Source organism: Lycorma delicatula, chromosome 9, assembly GCF_047948215.1.
Source record: "Lycorma delicatula isolate Av1 chromosome 9, ASM4794821v1, whole genome shotgun sequence".
In the NCBI taxonomy this organism is placed as follows: Eukaryota; Metazoa; Arthropoda; class Insecta; order Hemiptera; family Fulgoridae; genus Lycorma; species Lycorma delicatula.
In genome coordinates this window covers 79,466,630-79,488,097 of record NC_134463.1, presented here as the reverse complement: position 1 = coordinate 79,488,097, position 21,468 = coordinate 79,466,630, and the positions used below count along the sequence as shown (strand labels likewise).

The following is a 21,468-nucleotide window of genomic DNA, read 5'->3' as shown; positions in this document are numbered from 1 at the left end:
GAAATATGAATTCTGAATTAATTATACATAAATAGCTTTTTTTTGTATTAACTTATTTTCAGTTTCTTATTTATAATTTTTTTTTTTTCATTTCAATGAGCATTGATTTTGTTTAAAGTATAGTATATCACTTTTCTGTTTGTGTATTTCTTTGTTGATATGTTATGTGTAAATAAATTGTTCTAGAGCACCAAAAGTTCATAACGGCTAACCCATCTGTTACATTGGATTATAAGTTAGATATAGGCTGAAGTAATTTGAGGCAGATCAAAAAGTTCCCAGAATTAGTTTATTTTTCGAAAAAATGTTTGTTAAGAAAATTTTAGAGTGCTTTACTTTCAAACTAGTTCCTCTTGGGAATTACATACTTATGCCGATGTCTATAAAGTTGTTAGAAACATACCTGGAAACCATTATCAGCATCTTATTGCTTTCGCAAGCATATCATTGTCATCCTTCTATCTTTGTCCTTTCAGAGCATTTTTCAATAGAAGAGATGAAGTAAAACTCCGCTGTCACAAAGTATGATGGATATTCTTGAGTTATTAATGTGTGTAGTGGAAGGAACTCTAACAAGCATGGATCAATGTGCCTTTGTTACTATCCAAATAAAATGTCTATGATGTTGATTTTCACTTTGACAGCAAATTTTTCTATGATTTATTAAAAAAAACACCATCTACCTTGTGGTACGATCTTGCTTTGAAAATTTTGATTTTAATCAGCCAAAGTGATAAGATTTCTTGCTAGTTCATGCGAGTTTCTTTCAGATTGGCAGACTTTTTTTTTTAATGTGTTAAGCACAATGCTTGTTTAATGTGATTGCTATTTTTAACTGTATGGTAACTCTGGGAACATTTTGAACCCACCTTGTATTTTATTTCTTCTTTTGTCTTAACTGTTTAATATTATAAACTTCATCTTGTTTATTGATTCTCATCTATATTGCTCTGGATAAGTTCTATTATATTTTATCCTATCTCTGCTGTATATTTTATTAGATTTTTATGATGAATGTGCTACAGAATTATATAATGCCTGCCTATTTGGCTGAGTGCATAGACCTCGATAGTATTCTTTTCTGAATTTTTCTATAGAGCTTTATGTTATTAATTTTGAGAAAAGATGGGTCACATTTGTTAAAAAAAATATTCTGCTGTATTGTAAAATGTTTTTGCCTGCAAGTAAAGTGTATATGTAGATAATTTTTACTTCTAGACTGTCTTTTCTTTATGTCTCATCTGGTCAAATGTCTTTTAATGGCACATATGATCTTTATTTAACGGCAGTAGTGCACAATTTTTTTTTTAATTTCAGTAAAATATTAGTATTTATTTTCTACTGAAATTCTTAATTTATTTTAATTAATAATTTTCTTTTATTTAGAGTACACATAATGTATTCTGAAGAAGTGTGTGGTGAAAAGAAAAAGACTAGTTTAATGCCTTTTTTATGACAAAAAAAAACAGTCCAACCATGCAAAAACCCATGCAATTCAGTCTGCATACTGATGTACTGTTATAAATTTTTTTTATGCTTTACCACAAGTCACCACAAAGTTAGTCTTGAAATTTGCGCACCGTGCCCAAGAATAACAAGCATCTAGTTATGCTTACTAGGGGAAAATAAAGATTAAAATGGTTTTTTGTTATTTTCTTCACAGAATTTAAATGTAATATTTTATGTCAGCTTGTCAAACCCTTGGAAATGTAGAGGATATATAGTTTTAACAGGCAGTTGACCATTTATGCAATGAATATGCGTTGCATTCATAGATTGCAACTCTTACCAACACCACTTACACCTCACTTTGTTATATGTACATAACAGCCATAAAAGAGACAGGCAGGTTGTACAAATAAACAAATAATTGGTTACTAGTTAAATGTTTTCAATATGCTCAGTAATTTTATGTACTCTTTTCACTCGGTAGGGCAAATTTCATTTTTATAAAATATGTAGGTTTACAGAGTGTTGAAAAGAGAGTTAATGAATTAACTTATGAAAAGCTACTTTATAAGAAATTTTTTTTTAATGCACATTTTTGTTTTTATGCGTCTTGAGTTCATTATTTTATTATTCACTATCTTCAGGTTTAGTGCACCTGAATTATATAGGTAAGTTTAACCACCTTTCTCTATTATTAATATTTTATGGCTGTACATACTATGTGAATATCTATCATAAAACTTTGGTGTGTTAAACTATTGGTGTGGTTAAAAAAAAATTGTGCCCAAGATATTTAGAAAGTAGTGACAGTGTTTAAAATATGAACTGTTTTGCCTGTGCCTAACCTTTGATTTGACAACTTTTATTATTGAAAATCAAGCAGCTGCATAAATATAACTTCATTCTTAATCAATATTTTTATTAATTAAAAAAGATTGCTTTTTTATTCAATCTTTTTTCTTAGACATGGAGATTTTAAAAATTACAAAAAAATTGTGCCTTACGTCATATCTGAATAAATAAAAATTGTATTAAATTGTAATAGTAATAACGTTGATAATAGTGTATTGTGTTCTTGGCTCTGATTATATTTTTTATATTATACTAACAACGATTATTTATCTTCACTTCACAGGTGGATTATTTCAGGTAACGATTACTATTATAATTTGTATTTATTACGATATGATAACGTCTGAAAACCAAATACTTAAACCAAACTTAAAATTTATTTATATATATTTTTTTCTTTATTGTATATGTAATCCATAACTATTTCAGTAACATTAACATTTATTTATTTATTTTATATAACTTCATATTTCTGTTTATTATTTATTCAAATGTAGTTTTTATAAGGATGTTTCCTTTTTATTATGTATAGGTTTTTATCTTTATTTTATAATTCACGCGGCTTGAGTGATTTTAGCTTAAATTTCATTTTAAAGAAGTTAGGCTTCTGCAAATAATTTTATAAAGTTAAATCTCTATCTTAGCACATTTTTATTTATTTTGTTAGTGATGAGGCAACATTTTTATCAATTTAATAAAGAGAATTCAGACTGTATTGAAGAATACAATTTTTTAATTTTTTTTTTAATTTCGTAAACTTAAAACTGATCAAATAATTAAAGATTTCTGTTTGGTATAATTTTAATTATTATTAACGATTTTTCATTTATTCTGTTTTATTTTGTTTACTTTTTTTAATTAAATAACTAGTTGAAAATATTAAGCCTTAATTTGTTTTTGTTTTTATATTAAAATGTAAATTATGTATTACTGTTAGTAGTAAGCATCTTTTTAGATCCATCCGTTATTAAATTAATTAAATGTTTTTATAAGATATAATAATCTGTTGGTGTACGCCCACACTTAATGCATATATCATTTACTAACACAAACACACAAACAAATTCATGTTAACAGACACTCACTTAATGAGAATAGAAGGTGCATTAATATTATATGCAAAATTTGTCTAAAAACATTGTAAAATAATTTTGTATATATATATATTTTTACTTAAATTCTTGCTAAAAATCTGATTATTTATTTTTTGTAAGTGGCATGGTATTATTTATTTTTATGCGCGAAGTGTGAGTTAATATGTTATGTATTATAGTAATTTTTATTTTTTTGAAGATTAATTCCAGCATCAATTTAAGCCGATCAAAATCATTGAATTTTCTTGTCAGGTAATTTTCTTGACATCTTGTTCTTAATCTCTTTTCTTAAACCCATGTGTTACCTACCCATGACGCAGTGTTTTTACTCATATTTTTTCTATATCCAGTTAATGAATGGATTCAACTTCATGTAGCATTACTTGACTTTGTTAATCTACACAAATATTTTTTATGATTAATTTGTAGTGAATAAAAAGTATTATTCATAAACAAAAGTAACCTGTTTATCTGTAACAGATTTTTTTTTTTTTTTTTAATTTACCTCACGAGTATTTTTTAAAACAAAGGATTTATCCATTTAAAACTGCTCATTAATATTTAATTTCATCAAGTTCTTCTTAGAAGACTAACTTTTAAAAATAAATTACATTGCACCTCATTTACCTATACGTACACATATACTCAAAAATAATTTTCATATACACGGTATTTTTTTTTTACACTTAATAAAACAACAGTCACTCATTCAGATGCATAAACATTCCTTGTTTGTCGTCAATTTGGTCCATCTGTTATTGAAGCGGAGACCCGGTTGCTGCTAATACAAACAACAACGTATCGAAGATTCTGTTAGTGTGAATATCATGAATGTCGTACGATAACAGAAGGGGAGCCCTTTCAATACAGGTGACCTATGATTGTAATTATAGAATAATTAATAAATAAAGATACATAAAATATTGTAACTAACATAATAATTATTATTTTTGTAGCGTTCTACTATGCACACTGTGAATTATTAATATATCTGTATTTATAAATTGATGGCATCTTATTAACATAAATACATATGTTTAATTTCGGTTATATTTATCAACTGTAACTATGCAATTATATGAGTACAATTTATTCTCATTGGTTTTGTCATGATATATTAATTTTGAACAAATTTAGTTATAAGATGACAAACCAAATTTTAATCCCAAAAAAGAGAGTGTACATTAGGTATTTGTTTACAAATTTGTAAATATTGAATCTTTGTTTTAGTAATATTGCTTGTTAATGGTTAAGACGTATTTAATTTTTTTTTTAAACTGAATGTTTTTTTTGTCTTTTTCATTGATAAAATATGTTTACTTTAATGCCTCAATTAATCAGTAGCAAAGGATTCTAAAATTATTGAGGGATATTTAATAGAATAATTAATTTCATACAGTTATTTCTGATTTTAACCTATCAAACTTCCAAGACATCTAGTCGCACTCCCAAGACACTTAAATTTCATTATCTACTGTGATTTAATGACACAATATTTCTACTGAAAGGAAGTAAATCAGCTGTTTTAATTGGTTTTCGTCCTCTAGAATTGAGCTATGTACATTTGTCTTGTAGCTGTTGATGTTATAATTTGTAATTATTGATGACTTTCTTATTACTGTGAGAAGGGCTTACTAGTTTTCTACATTAAATGTTTAAATTATATTTCCTTTTTTTAATAACTTTTAATGGATGAGCATGTTTGTGGTGTTAGTATTCTTTTAGCAATTAAAATTTTCAGAAGGGGTTGTAGTATAATTTGAATATATCTTTATTGTGTTAATCTAAATGTTGAGTAGATAGACATTGGATACTCTGTACTATATGGCCGTAAAATTATATATTTTTTTAACTTTTACTTTATATGTAATTAATGATTTTATTAATTATATGTATGAGCTACCCAGAAAGTAACTTAGATCTATTTATTTAAAAAAATACAAATACAGTTACAACATTTTTATTATGTAAAGACTTTATCTATTTTTCTTCAGCAAAATTGGCACCATTACAGTATTCCTTAAGTTATCAAATTCTTCCCATTAGATTTTTCGGTCTGATTTGATCTATCCTAGACCAGATTGCAATTCGTCAAAGCAATGGGATGCAAGCTACCTTCATGAGCACGAAGTAGTCATAAATTATAGTGATAACAGTATGAAATCACTAGTGTCAAATCTGGTGTAAGGAGAATGATCCAACACTAGCAGCTTAAATTTTCATAACGATGTCAATATGCAGACATGGATGTCATGCAAGGAAATTATATTACTGCTCATGCCAGATTTTTTTTTATGGTATCAACTTTAACATTTTATAATACTCTTCCTAACTGGCTGGTGCCATATCCCATGAAAACGATCAATCAATCAAGACTACTCTGTTCTAAAATATAGTTGTTACAATTTTCCTACCAGATAAAGTATATTGATAATTTTGTTAGCGAGTGAGCACTGAACCAGTCTGTAGATTGATTTTTTTGACTGAATTTAGACTTGAAACTGTAGTTTTATCATCTATAACAGTTATACATATATAAAAATACCTTTTATCAATCCATCCATCCATCCATCCAAGTAAAGGAATCGCTTCTCCAATTTGTATTATAAGCCTAACATTACTGCGCAATTACTTAGAGAAAAACTGATAAAATGAATTTGCTCTGAAATGGTAAATTCTGGTTATCTTGAATTATATATTAATGCTAACCAATGACAGTTACAGTAAAGCTTGGAAGAGGAGTTAGGTGTGGCTCCTGCATGTTAGCAATTTGGCTTTTTTAACATTTATGGAGACCAAATAATGGATAGAATAAGCAAGATAGGAGAAAAATATAGAATGAGAATAAACGCTGTTCAATTCAAAGCAATGAGAATATTGAGGGGATATGATGCAACAAAGGTTACTATAGAGGAGAAACAATTAGAACAGCTTGGCAGTTTTAAATACCTTGGAAGCACAGTAAAGTTTGATGGGAGTTGCACTGAAGAAATTAGAAGTGGAACTGCGAATGGTGAAATGGCAAAATTGAATTCAGTGTGAGGTTAGAAATCCGTTTAATACAAAAAGTATACTTATTGATCTGAGAAAGAGATTTTTTGTTTGGAGTGTGGTATTATATGGTGCAGAAACATAGACAATGAAGAAAAGAAAAACTCAATATCTGGAAAGTTTTGAAATGTGGCGATGGAGGAAAATGCTAGGTATCAACTGGCAAGAGTGAGTAACTAATGATGAGGTCTTGACAGATATAAATCAGCGTAGGAGTTTAAGACAATTCAATGAAGAATAGCTAATTGGATAGGCTTCATCCTATTATATAATTTTATTCAAAAAGTAATTGAAGGAAAGAGGGTGTGAGGGGAAGTGGAAGAAGGAGGTTAGGAATTTTGGATGATTTGAAATAAAGACAAGGATATTATAATTTAAAAGAAAATTTCAGGACAGATCATCATGGAGAATGCTATTTCTTTATACCTGTCAGTAGACAGTTCCACTAAAGAAGAAGAAAATAGTTGGCACCACTTTTCTCTTCATTGTCGTCATTGATCCATGCATTTCTAAACATACCACACTGTTTTCTTATACCACCTCACATATTTTCTCTAAACTTTGCAAAGCTGATGATCATACTTCAGAGCTGGTAGAATTCTCATTTGCAGCGCATATTTTTATTACTTTTTATTGAGTGACAATACATTTTTTTCTATCTGATAGTTGTGATGAGAGTCTAAGAATGCTACTGGTCTAATATGGCATTCCCCCTCATGCACTATGTTAACTTTCCTACACTAAAACGTAAGTTACTTTCTGAATAGCCCACATATATATTATTAATATTATATCTTATTTTAATATTAAAGACATAAGTCTTAAAACAAAAAAGGATATTGTTTTATTAAGAAATTGTTTTCATCATTCTCAGATTTATGGTCATTACATTTATATGACTAAAATCTTTGTATGAATTACAGTTGATGATAAATGAATAGGATATTTGGGTGTTACACTCATATCTATATAAAAATGGAATAGATGTATGTTTACATTGGTAGCTTATAAGGTTGTCTCAAATTATTCTTAATTTCCATATTGTTTATTAATTTTCATCTTATTCTCTTTGTATATTTTTCAAAATCTGTAACTTAATAAAGATAAATATAGAAATTTTCCTTTATGCTTAACAGCATATGTGTTTACAGAAATTGCTGCTAAATTATCCATTTCAAGATTATGCAGTTCTAATAGTTCTCCAGATGTGTTGATGCAAATACCAAACGACAGCCTCCAGTGAGAATCAGCTGTGCAACATATGTACAGTACATTGTAGTATCACTTAAACTGACATTTTTTACAAACTATAAATCATTTCTCTCACTTGACTGTTCACAAACCACTTCATGTGTTAAAAGTTAGTGCTGGCTTTCTCACACACCTCTGATAATACTGCTTACAAGATGGTGTATTTCAATGATTTTCCTTGTGCATTTCAAATTTAAATCGTTTTTTTTTTTTTGGCCAATTTAAATTGGGGTATATATAGCTCTTCATCTAGAGGAGATGAAATAAGTTAGTTATTTATATCGTTTACAATTTTTGAAAAATTATTTGCCTGTTATGAAAAAGATTTATTGAAGTTTCCTTTATATTCTATAGAGCTTATTTTTTCTTCATTTTTTTCTCTAATTTATGATTAGAATGTTTCAACAGTAATAACGTTTAGAATATATCAGATTATATTGTTGCTTAATGACTAATTTATTTTTTTATTAAGTACAAGGACTCTGTCAAAAGATTCAATTTTTACTAATTTATAGAAGGCTTAGAAATCTTAATAGAGAACCTTGTACCCCTCAATATATTTTGCTTCTGTTTAAGAAAACAGAAGAAGCAAATTCCCTTTGGATAGAGCTCATTATCTAGGTTGTTCAGTTACCCTTAAAAATTGGACTGATACTTTTTTCCATAATCTCCGCTTTTGGTTTTGGGAACATAATGATGCCACTAAGAACTAGATCTTTTCAGTAAAGAGCTGATCAAAAGTTGGAAAGCCCAATAGCAATAGGTTGCTGGAGAAACAAAATATCTTCAGTCAATTAAGGTAACTCTTCCTTTTGATGGCTTCAGATAACTGTGTATATGAATTTGATATAATATTGTTTCATTATTGTATCACTTTTTAAAGAATTTTACTGTGATTGCATTACCTTATTGGCAGAACTGAAAGTACACAACCTTTTTTTACGGCAGATTGAAGCCAGCATTTCCTTAAAAGGAAATGCTGGTTTTTCCTTTTTTATGAAGTCTTTTTTTTTTATGAATTTATGTCTGTTGAATGCGTGATGAAAAGTGTTTTTGTCTTCATGAGGGCTCATGCAATCGTTTGAATTATACTTTATCAAAATCAACATCAAGTACTAAACTTTCTCATTAAAAAATTATATCCCAATAAATTAGCCGAGGGAGCATGTCTTGTGGGAAGAGATTCTTATAATTACTGTAACATTGATTTTGCATAATTTTCACTAATATAATGCTTTAAAAAAATATCACTGAAACTAAAATTTTGCAAGGTGTGTGGATAGAACATGAGGGATGTCTAAAGTAAAGACTGTTGGGAAATTTCTCTCCTTAAAGTTAGTGAACCTTTGTCTTTCATGGCCATGCTAGTAATGTACACACTGCATTTTTGCCTGTAAGTTGTCATATTGTAGTATCTTTGATTATGTGTGAGTTTATTACATTATAAAATTAATAGGAAAATTGATGTTGCCTCCAAATCTGAAATACGTGAACATTTTTTAAACCATCAAAATGTTAAGCCGGCTGAAATTCATAGTTAGTTGGTTGCTGTGTATGATGATAATGTAATGAATGAAAGAAAAGTTTGAAAATTGTGTGAAAGGTTTAGAAATAACAGACTTATTGTGCACGATGAAGAATGTTCAGGCAGGCCCTCGATAATCATTAAGGACTTTCTGAAACACATCAATGATGAAGTCAGAAAATATTGTCGCTCAACAATTTCTGATCTGGCCCTTCTTTTTCCTGATGTTTCAAGAACTGTTATTTGTCACATTGTTCATGACCATTTAGGCTTCAGAAAGGATTGTGCATGTTGGGCACTGCATGTCTTAACAGAGCGTCACAAAAAATTTGAATGGGATCTGCTTTGGAATTTTTTATGTGCTATACAGAAAAAGTGATGAGTTCCTTAATTCAGTTGTTACCGGTGATGAAACATGGATTTTGTATTACACGCCAACAGGAAACGGCAGTCAAGTGAAGGACGTCATCCTCAATCACCAACCAGACCAACAAAGATCAAGCTACAGCCATTTGTACACAAATTGATAGCCACAGTCTTTTGTGATCAGTATGCTAATTGATTTCATTCCACATGGAATGACTTTCTTTTTCCTGTTTAGCCTCCGGTAACTACCGTTTAGATAATTCTTCTGAGGATGATATGTATGAGTGTAAATGAAGTGTAGTCTTGTACATTCTCAGTTCGACCATTCCTGAGATGTATGGTTAATTGAAACCCAACCACCAAAGAACACCGGTATCCACGATCTAGTATTCAAATCCGTGTAAAAATAACTGGCTTTACTAGGACTTGAACGCTGTAACTCTCGACTCCCAAATCACCACATGGAATGACTGTAAATGCAAAAGCCTACTGTGAAACTGCATAAGTTACAGTACACTATACAAAATTGGCAGCGTGGGTAGCTGACTGACGGCATTGTCCTGCTGCATGATAATGCACGTCCACATGTTGCGGGGCCGATACGTGATTTACCAAGAACATTAGGATGGGAAATTTATGATCACCCACCATATAGTCCGGACTATAGAGAATTTCTGAGTGGTAGCAATTCGCAGGTGACGATGAACTTAAAAATACTGTTAATCAGTGGCTAAATGGACTGGCTGCAGAAGAGTACGATGAGGGTATATTGAAGTTAGTGTATTGCTACAATAAATGTCTTAATTCATGTGGCAATTTTATAGAGAAGTAGTATAAGGTATGTAGTTTAAGAGAAATAAAAAATATTTGTAAAGTTTTCAGAATAGATTTTTTTACAATGAAAAGGTCTTTACTTGAGAAATAACCTCTCGTAAAATATATTCACACAATTGTTGCAAGTTTCAAGCTCGCCTCACTGGAATAAACTCAGAATATTTAGTATGTTATTGCAGTAAAAAAAAATAAAAAAAGTTGTTTAAAAGAACAAAATTCAGTAATATTCTAATCATATTGAAAATCAAAAGAAGAAGATAATAGAAGACTTATTTTGTAAATAGTGTCACAAAGTCTTGACTTAATCATGTCAGTTTCTGTTTCCTGTTCTCATTTCTCTATATTATAAATCAGTGAGAAAATTTGGGTATACTTTTTGAAGTTTGGTAGAAATCAGAAAAAAACATTTTCATAAAATCAGAAATTTAATATTTTTATATGGAAGGTTACAATGACTAAGTTTATTTTTTATAACAAGCTTATTTATATTTGGTATAAAGGCATCAACGTTGTTTTATATGCACATTTCAGCTAAAATGATTATCAGGTAACTGGTTTTGCTTGGTGATGAATTTATTTGTTTTAGCCTTGACAATTCTGAAAATTGTAGCTGAACTTCATAAACCCCATAATACAGAAGCAGATTAATCTAGATTTTAATTCCTGTTTTATTCTTGGTTTGGTAAATTGTTAGCTTTTGAGGATTTGAATCTTTCACAGTGATTGAATCATTTAGAGAAGAATTCACTTTTGTCTGATAGTCTTATAGTTCATAGGATAAAATCTTTTCAAGGTGTTTTCTAACATAATAAATTTGTATGATGTATATTTAGAGGGGGGCTACATATTTGTAGTGTTACAAAACAGTAATTTTGAGGAAAGTATCCATTTTATAGTTATTTCATGAAAGGTTGATTATTTTGTGGTGTAATTTTTTTATGCCGTCATTAATATAATTACAGAAAGGTTTTACTTCCTATTACGAGAATTTTTGCAATATTTAAAAAAATTAAATTATTTAAATTTAAAGTTAAGTATGTAAAATAAAGTGAAAATAACTAAATTACATTTAGATTTTATAATCTAATAAAGAATTTTCTATTACTTTACACAGAATTTTATAAGCATATGATTAGGGAAGAAATTAGGCATTATTTTACTTAGGGGTTAATTTTATTGTGGATTGCATCATATACAAATATAATTTTTTTTTTCTAAAGTGATTGATGTATCTTTAATAATGGTTTTTATTTGTTTTATGGCTTTGTGGATTTATTTTGTATGGTGTGCTCTGGTTTTATAATAGATATTATTTATTAATTATATATTTTTCTTTTGTGTAACCATTATCACTGCCAGATTAATACTGTAATCTATTATGTGCACTGATAATTTTTATAATTAGTTTGGCAGCAAGCGGAATATAATCAAGTCTCTCGGATGATACAATTGACCATGAATCTGCTACAATGAATGAGTCACAACCAAAATATTCAAATGCGTTGTTTTATACTCAAAAAAATGTGCCTAGTCGCAATCTCCCTTCTCTCTGTTGTATATATACACTCACGATAGATTGTCCAGGTATTTTATATAAAATATAAGTTAATAATGAAATGCAGATCATATTAGTAATACAAAGTGATGTAACAATAATAATAGTATTATTTTTTTCTTTATTCATTAGCTGTACAAGTAATTTTATGATATATGCCTGTGTTATATGCAAATGTTTATTTATACCACATCATAAGAAGTTTTTTGGTTGCCAAATTTTTAATATTTCATTGTTTTTTTAATCTCTTTTAACTTTTTTTTTTTTTAAGTTTATTTTATATCAGTTTTGATTTCATCTTTTTTTTAAGAAATTGTATAGAGATTTTAAAATTTATTTATTTATTATTATTATTTTTTTGTTAATGTCTTTAGCTCAAAGAGCTTAAAATTTAATTTCTCACCCCTGTTATATATACAACTTTATCTTGATCCTTTAATATAATTTTTTTTTTATGAAGAAAAATAAGTGTTTTAAATGTCTTATAATAGCAGAATATTATAAAACCCTATGATAAGTTTCTTTATTGGAACATCAGAAAATTTAATTAAAACAACTCATATGACAGTATTTTTTCTTATTTAAAGAAGGAAATATCTGTTAATTAAAAATAAACTTCCTAACTCTGTTAAAAATAAACTTTCTAACTCTGTGATTAAGTTTGAAAACTATTCTCATCCTAATAATACTTTGCTTAGAGACTAATAGTAAAGTATGATGTGCATCTAGAAACTGGACAGTAAAGGTAGAAAAACATTAATTTACAAATCTAAAGTAACCACTGAAATCATAGTAATGATTTTCATTGAAGTCTGTGTTTTGATTTTTTTCTGTGTCATTGCAGTGATTGTTGTTCAGGAACATGGTAATAAATGCAGTTTCATCCCCAGTCACAGGAACTCGAACTCATGCATTATTCAAAAAACATTTTGAGCACCCAATCCATTCACAATTTTTTAGTCTAATTTTTCTTCACAACTTAATGAGTCTTAGTCTTGTGCACTTCTAGAATAATTTCATTCATTTCTCTTACTTCAGTTTTGTGGTGGATGTCTGAGATCAACCCGACTTACCACTGTTTTTTGTCATTTCCTTTTGTTCAAAAATTTGCATCACATTTTGTTGAATTCGTAATATTAACTTTATCAGTCATTATTTAGAAAATGTATTACAGAACAAATCTTACAATTGGGGATTTCAGATCTTAATTGTCATTTTTAAAATGTATTGCAGTGAACTATTTGGTCAAAGTATTCTTTGCTGAATAAGGCATAGGCTTCAGCATAGACTAATAAAAACAAATGTTACCAACTTCACCTAAAATAATTCCCCTAGTAGCATAGTTGCACTGTATCTGTACTTTAAAGACCCACCTTTTAATATAAGTAGTAGTTGATCACATGTGACGTCTCTTCATGTGTCATGAACTACAATTAACCACATTATTTATTGCTTCTGAATTAAAATTCATCAGATTGTTTTGGTTAATGTCTTTCACATTTAAAATTACATTAATAAATTCAACGTATTATTAGATGTCAATTAAAAATGTAAGGGGAAGTCAAATAAAATGTTTGGCATGACAATCAAGACAACAAAATGAATATTATATTTTTACTCTAGGCTATAGAAAATTTTTATTGTCATTAAATTAAACAATAAAAGACAAATCTTTCACTCGCTTGATAAATATTTTCTGTTAATGAAAGAGATACTTTTTGTTTCAGTGTTACGATGCCTTCCTTGTGCTAATTTTAAAGTTAGAATACATTGAGAATTTTTATTAAGTTCTGGATATGATAAGATAAATAGCAGTTTTTTAAATTCAATTTTTTTTTTTTTTTTAATTGTCAGGTTTTTCCAATTCTTCATTACCAAGCTCAGAGATCTAAATAAATAAATCTAGTGGGTGGCTTATTGTAAAAAATCGGCCACCCTCTATAATGAAAAAAAAATTTATATAAGATATGCATACAAAATTATAATATTTTTTCTACATTGATCCTTATAAAATTTACCATGTTTATTTTAGTTGAAAGTTATGAATGAAATCTGGGCAAGAAATACATGTATGTATTTGGTTTGGCATTACTTGGGCTGGTATCTGATAGTTTTTTTTCCACAAAGTAGAGCTTTACAATAAATAAAGTTAACTAGTTACAATTTTTTCTTATTATCATTGATCTTATACTGTTCACTGTATTATGTTTTGTTGTATTGTGTCTATATATATATAATATAAATATAAATATATTTCTCTGTGAACAGCAATTAGAAGCAAAGCTCTCTAGAGAAGATAAGTTAAAATTTATTTTATGGTGTATAATTGTTTAAATTTTTTTTATCTTAAAAAATCAGATGAACAGTATTTAAAATCCAGAAGTGTTGTGAACACTAGAATTATGAACTGTAAAATCATAATCAAGTGTGTTTATATTAGGAACTGAGGCTACTTGGATTTAGGTAGCTGAGATTCTTATACTAACTCAGTTTTCACGTAGCTAAGGAAATTAGTTTTGTTTAATCCTCTGTTATAGTTTGAACATATGTAATTTTGCTTAATTTAAAAGAATATGTATATTTATTGAATTGATTTTGTTATTTTATTCATTTTTAACTTTCCTAACACCTGTAAAAAATTTTTAATTTTTTTTTTCTCTTTAATTTGTATTTAATTGCCATCTGCATAATTGTGAGTATGTATTGCACAATATCAGTGGGATAAAGATAGAGAAAATTTAACTCTTTTATTGAAATTATGGTAATGTTGCTTGAAAGTAGTTCTGCCATCATTAAGCTTTGAATTAATTTGTATAGTCTGTCCTCTTAATTAAAGAATTGTTGATTTTAGTTTAGGTGCTACATAGAGCATAAGAAAATTGTGTTAAGTTAAAAGAGTTTTAATTGCATATTCAGATGAAATCAGAATTGATATAACATTTTAATTACTGGGTTTTTTTATTGTGGATAAATATGTATAATGTGATTGCTTTTACATAGGTTGAAACACTGTAATCAATTCTCGTACACAATTTTAATCCTTATTTATAGCCCTGATGTTCAGAATATCTGTATTTGAATCTTTGAAAAAATTATTTGGGGAAAAATAACAGATCACATTTCAGACAGTGTTTAATTAATTCATCAACTGATTAGTAGTGATGAACTTTATTAACAAATTTTTATAATGATTTTTATTTTTTCTCAAGAATCTGTTTGATATTGTGGTACGCTTCTCCAGCTTTTTAATTGTAAAATTTTAAAATAAAATAATTTATTTTGTTAATTGTATCATTTAATTAAATCATTTATTAATCATAGTTTTATAATTGTATTTGGTGTTTCTTAAATCATAATTTGTTTTCTATATTAAATGCTATTGTAAATCAGATATTTTACAAAATCATTGTTAACAACAGTTATGACACTATAACATCCAGGAACAGCACCATTACTGAGCTCTGTAAATATGGCAAATTTCTCAGTCATTTATTAGTTTTAGCTGTGGAAAGAATAAAGAAAAAGGGTAAAAGAAAAACAGCTTGTGAATGTTATTAACTTTATATTAATTAACTATTTAATGTTGGGTGTTATAAAACCGTTTGTAAAAGCAGTCACATTTTAAAAAAATTCCCTTGCAGAAATTTTCATCACTAATCAGAATGTTTTATAATAGAGAAGAAATTGTTTAGCTTCAATAGGGAAAAATTATATCCAATGATGTTCACCAACTTCCACCGTCGTACATGTCGTATCAGTGTGTCATTATCAAAATAGTAACTGAACTGCTGTTGCAGGTATTCTTATTACTCTATATATAGACTCCTACTACTAGTACTACTACTATTATTTTTTTGAATATTATGTTGTTAATAAGTATATATTAGTTATAAGAATAACATAATGCAGCTTGTCAGAATGTTCTTTTTTTAACTTTTTTTTGGTTGATTGATGATCGGTCAGTGTTTTTTGTTTTCATGAATTGTATTGATGTGTTGAAATTGAAATATGTTTTTAAATCATTAGGTGACATATTTTCTCATTATTTTTGTTAACTGTTTTTAGGTTTACCCACAGTCATGTATTGTCGTCATCATCATAGATTGCTGTCATTGTAAGATGTGTCACATGATTTACACACCGTTGTCATCATTGTAGAATTTTCTTTTACGTCGCACTTGATGTTCAACCTTTACTATGTGATGCAAGGTTCTCAGTTTGATGCTATTAATCTGCTCATGTTTATGTTAGGTAACACACATAGTCTTAAATACATGTTATACTACACTCATGTTCACGTACATGATATATTTTGTATTTTACTACATTATTTAGATTTGTGTATAATATTATTGTATTAGTATGGTGAACAGTCTGTTTTTATCTGCAACAATATGAAGGTTTTTTTTTCAAGACACCATTGCAATCATCAACAGCATATCGTTTCATCATTGGCATTATTCAAGATATTTTTTGTTTGCGATTCAAATGTGAGGTGGGTGCAACTTGAAGTCTCTTATTTATGATATTTTCATACTCCTTTCATTTTACTTGATTAATATATTTGTAAAAAAACAAACTATTTGTTTATTTATTAATTTTTATAATATATTTAAAATGTGATCATTGTAAATTTTTTTTGTATACAATCACAATTATGGCTTAACAGTTTTTAAACATCAAGTATGAATTTGATGTAGCAAAGATTCATCTTTTATTTTATTTGCTAAAATATGGTTTGTTTTTTTTTTCTTTTAAATATTTCACCCCTTTATTATTTTCTTCTCTGCCACTTTTTCTTATGTGTAGAAATTCTCTTGATTTTTTTCTCAATGCCTTAAGTAATTATGATTATGAATGTGTATTACAGTTGAGAATTAGACCGGCTTAAAATAACAAACTTTTTAGCATAAAATGAATAGTTTAAGTTATTAGTATGAAATTGATTAATAATGAAAAAAATAAATAAAAACACTGTTTATCATTGTTGTATAAAAAGAGAATAGCCATTTGTGTTGTTTTTTTGTTTTTTTTTTTTTTAATTAATGTCTATGTTTTCTTGTAAATTATTGAATATCATGGAATTGTAATAATAAATTATTACTATTGTATATTATTTTGACTTTATGTGTAAAATTATATTCTTTTTAATGACTTTATTAGTAAATCAATATATTTTTATTATGTTTGTTATAATTTTTTTTTAGTAAGATTAACACTTTGAGTCCTGGTCAACAGTTGCATGTTGTACAGAATCCTGGACTTTTTAGATGTATAGTCCAAAAACAAAAAAAAAATCATCGCTATACCTTTATCTTAAGCTTAATTGAAGATATTTCACTTTGTTGAAAGATAAAGAGATTTAATGTATGATTTAAAAAAAAATTGCAATGGTTTTTTTATTTATAGTTTACTTTTCCCTATAAATAATATAATTAACTAATTTCTTAAATCAAAATAACAACTTTAGAGATACTGATTTAATTGTAAGAAACCTAAATTATCCATGAAAAGAGTCACTAGTTTTAGAAGAAAGAAAAAATGTTATTAATAATATAATAAAACATTAATTCCACAAACACAATAAAAATACTCTGATTTGAATAACAAAGCTGAAATGACGTAATGGAAAGCTTGAAAACAATAAATATAAACAAATGTGGTTATTTCAACTTCAGTGCACTATTAATTGGTTCCATCATTTTCACAAAAACTATCAGAATATGGTTAAAATGTATTGAATCATTCAAAATAAACTAAGGAACATATTCAAATAACCGTCTCCAAAAATTATGTAAAAAAATTCAATTTGTCAGCCTAAGTAGTATTCAGGAAATTTGGCCAAAGGAGCATTATGGTCTTCCTTACCTTGGATATATATGGGCACAGGGCTCAAAGTGTTATACTTCAACTTGAAATTAGTCCATTTAAATTTTATAAACATGCTATCCAAATTGTTAAAACTTTAAAATTGCTCTATCGAACATGAAAAACAGTATGAATGATTTTAGACTATTATGATAACCACTTATCCTGCTTTAGTAATATATTTGATGTTGAGAACCAACAAAAATGTTGATAATTAAAGATATTACCTGAAATTTGGAAGAAAATCCAGACAGATTTTAGATTCTGTATTTGGCTTTCCAAGTTCAATTTTGGTGAGACTTAAATTTAAAATTATGATTCAGTATTTTTCTCTTATAATCCATATTTAATAGAAATAAATAAAAAAAAAATAGTCTTCAAAGATGAAAAATAAAATTTTGGTTAGAATGAAAAGACATTTCCTTTATTTGTTAAGCAGTGAATGTTTGGTTTTTGGGAGTACTATTGGATAGATGCCTTCGTGTCAAATGACCAGATCAGCTATTTTTGCATTAAAATTATTAGAAAGGATATAAATAGTAATATAAGTCTCCTCCTTAATTTGGGTATACTGACTTTCACATTAACCATACTTTCATTGCCCTACATCCGAATCATTTTTAAAGGTACATAAGATGAGTCTTCCTATCTCAAGTAAAGGTTATAACCTGAGAAAACTTTTTATAGCACTTCATTTAAAGATGTATGAAACAGTTTTATCAAATTACTTGAAAAACTTGTCATATACTGTGTTGTAACATTTTGAATTGAGAAAGCTATTGCAAGTTGCCTCTGTGTGTGATTGATCATTCCTGGTTAAAAAGTGATTTTTATTTTTTAATCATCAGCAGATAGTACACATACATCATTATGTTTTAATGTTTAATTTTTAATTAGATTAGTCATACTTTCTTACACCTTCATTTTATGTTTTTTTTAAAAAAACATAAAAACTATTATTGGATATACAAGAAAAAATATCAAGGTTTTAATTAGGCATATCACTTGGATGAGGTATACAGTGTTGATTTAAGGCTAGAATCAAAGAACAAAAAGTACAGTTTCAGTTTCATGCATAGTCATAAATTGATTTCCTACCCTTCCATATGTCAGCTCCAATAGCAAAGATTGCGACTCCTGAGCAGAAAGTCTCTGTATTTTGCTGTTTGCTAAATGTGAATCTGAAGATACACTCCAATGAGCATTCCATAGAAAGTTTAATTGTGATCCTCTAAGCATCAGTAACATTCGCTGATATTATATTCAGTTTGAAACAACTTTGTGTAAAGGGAGGAGTGTGGGAGACCAAGGGTGTCTGAAGTTAAACCTTCATTTAAACCTTTGAGGCACAAGGTTGATGCCGCTACCATTTCATTTATCTAAGCTAAGGATTTTATTAACATTTCTGTAAATTATGTAAGAGATCATAACCAATAATATTGATATTTAATTTTATAGATAAATAAACTTAGCAAAAAACTTAGAGTTGTAAAAGTGCATGACGATTGATTGCCATATTTTTTCTTTGATAATAAGAATTTTTTTTTAATGTATAGTGATACAATTTCGTACATCACTTTAAATAAATATTTTCCACAAATTGAGCTAATGTGGTAATTACCATGGTTGTCTAAGAAATTGAAGATTAGAAAAGGAAGATTATCCACAGAGAAACTGATGATAACTCCTCAAGTGATCAAGATAATTTATTTCATTATTCTGAAGACTTCAAAAGTGCCAAGTTTTGCCCTGAAATTAACAATGTATCTGTATATTACATTGATTAAGAGTAGCTTTTCAAAATGTGGTGTAGTATGATTATTAATGCTTAAAATTAGCTGAAAAATTTAAATGTTTGATGACTCGTATAGGTGATGCCTCTAGGAAGAGAGATGGTTAAATTTACAATGCACACACACACACGCACACAATTGTATCTGTAAATTACACTGTTTTAAATAATTATAACTTCAGAACAAAGCATTGTAGAGATAAACTGTATATTAAATGAAGGAAAAACACTTCAAGTTTGTGTGTGAAAGTTAGTGCATGCGCATTGTGTTTTCAGTACACGCAAGCATGCGTTAAGTCATCAAGTTTACATTGCAGAGGAAGGTTCAATGTGTGTTGTGGCTTGCTGTATTTGAGTCAGTTACAAATGTTCGGCATGAATACTGTCATGTGTACAATGAAGACCCCCTACATGAAAATAGCATTTGGCAATGGGAGTAACAACAAGAAACAGGCAGCTTACTGAAGCAAACACTTCCAGGACAGCCATCACTGTCTGATGAAACAATTGAAGCAGTACAACCAAGTTTCTTATATAGCCCAAAGAGATCTGTGCAGAAGTGTTCTAGACAGTTGGGCATTCCTAAAACAACTGTTGACAGTATGTTAAAAAAACTGTTATGTTTCACTGCGTATAAAATTCAGGTGTTGCAACTTTATCTGCAGGACAGAGTGAAATGGTTTAATTTTACTGTACACATTCTGGTTATGTTAGAGCAGGATGATTTTTCTTAAATAAATTCATTTTCAGTGATGAAGCAAAGTTTCATGTTTTTGGATGAATACATTAGCATAATGTTCATATATAAGGTAATGAACATCCATATATGGGCCGTTGTTGAACATCAGTTTGTTAGTGAAAAAGTGAATATATGTGCTGTGCTATTAGATGAGATGAGTTATTGGCCCCTTTTTACTGAAAAAGTAGTAACAGGAACATCTTCCCTGATGTGTTAGAAAGGTATGCAAAGGTAAAGGTATCCCCCAAATACTGGAGAATTCCATTTTTCAATTAAGAGTTCCTCCACATTTTGCTGCAATCGTGCAGGATTTTCTTGACAAAACATTTCCTTAGCGATGGGTCGAACAAGAAGGGTGGATTGCTTGTCCTTCACGGTCTCCAAACCTTACCCACATGGATTTCTATTTTTGGGATTTTGTAAAAACACAAGTGTATACCATTCAAGTTCAAAGTCTGGATCATTTAAAAGAAAGTGAGGATGAAGCTGCCATGGGATATTCTTTGCCATATATGGCAAGAGACTGAATATCATCTTGACATTTGCAGAGCAACTAAGGAAGTATACATTGAAACCTACTGAACAGGTAAGAAAGTTGGAGTATTTTTCTTTCATTTAACGTATAGAGCTCATCTCTCTATAATGTTTGTTTTGAAGCTATAAGCATTTAAAACCCCACTATTTTATGGACCACTATATATATATATATATATATATATATATATATACACCATGATTTTTAATTATTTTCTGATAAATATTTAGTTAAAAACATATAACATTTTTCAGTATATAATTTCTTTAATTCTGCTTTTGTATCTCATTGAAGTTTTGAATCTTGTTAATTAACATTTAATTTGAGAATTTGCTATTTTATAGTATATAGTGTTAAAATTTTTGTAAATGTTATTTTATTCACAGCAGTACACTGTTGTGTTTGAATGAAATAATTTTATGATGCTTTCAAAACTGTTTAAAAAAATTGTTTTTTGATTCCCAAGAATATGTATCTGTGATACAAATTAGAACTTCTTTCTATATTTAAAACAACATGGAACAATTGATCATTATGTTAAATAAAGGTTTATTTTC

At 28.2% G+C, this 21,468-nt stretch overlaps 1 protein-coding gene across 1 annotated transcript in view; it reads left to right on the top strand.

Moving 5' to 3' along the window:
• Positions 1-17,099, top strand: part of LOC142329987 (luc7-like protein 3) — a 32,526-nt gene extending 15,427 nt beyond the window's left edge. The window contains exons 9-10 of the mRNA XM_075374981.1: positions 11,828-12,006; positions 16,043-17,099. The gene's annotated coding sequence lies outside the window, so the exon portion shown is untranslated. The remainder of the gene's footprint in view (positions 1-11,827; positions 12,007-16,042) is intronic.
• Positions 17,100-21,468: the final 4,369 nt, after the last annotated feature.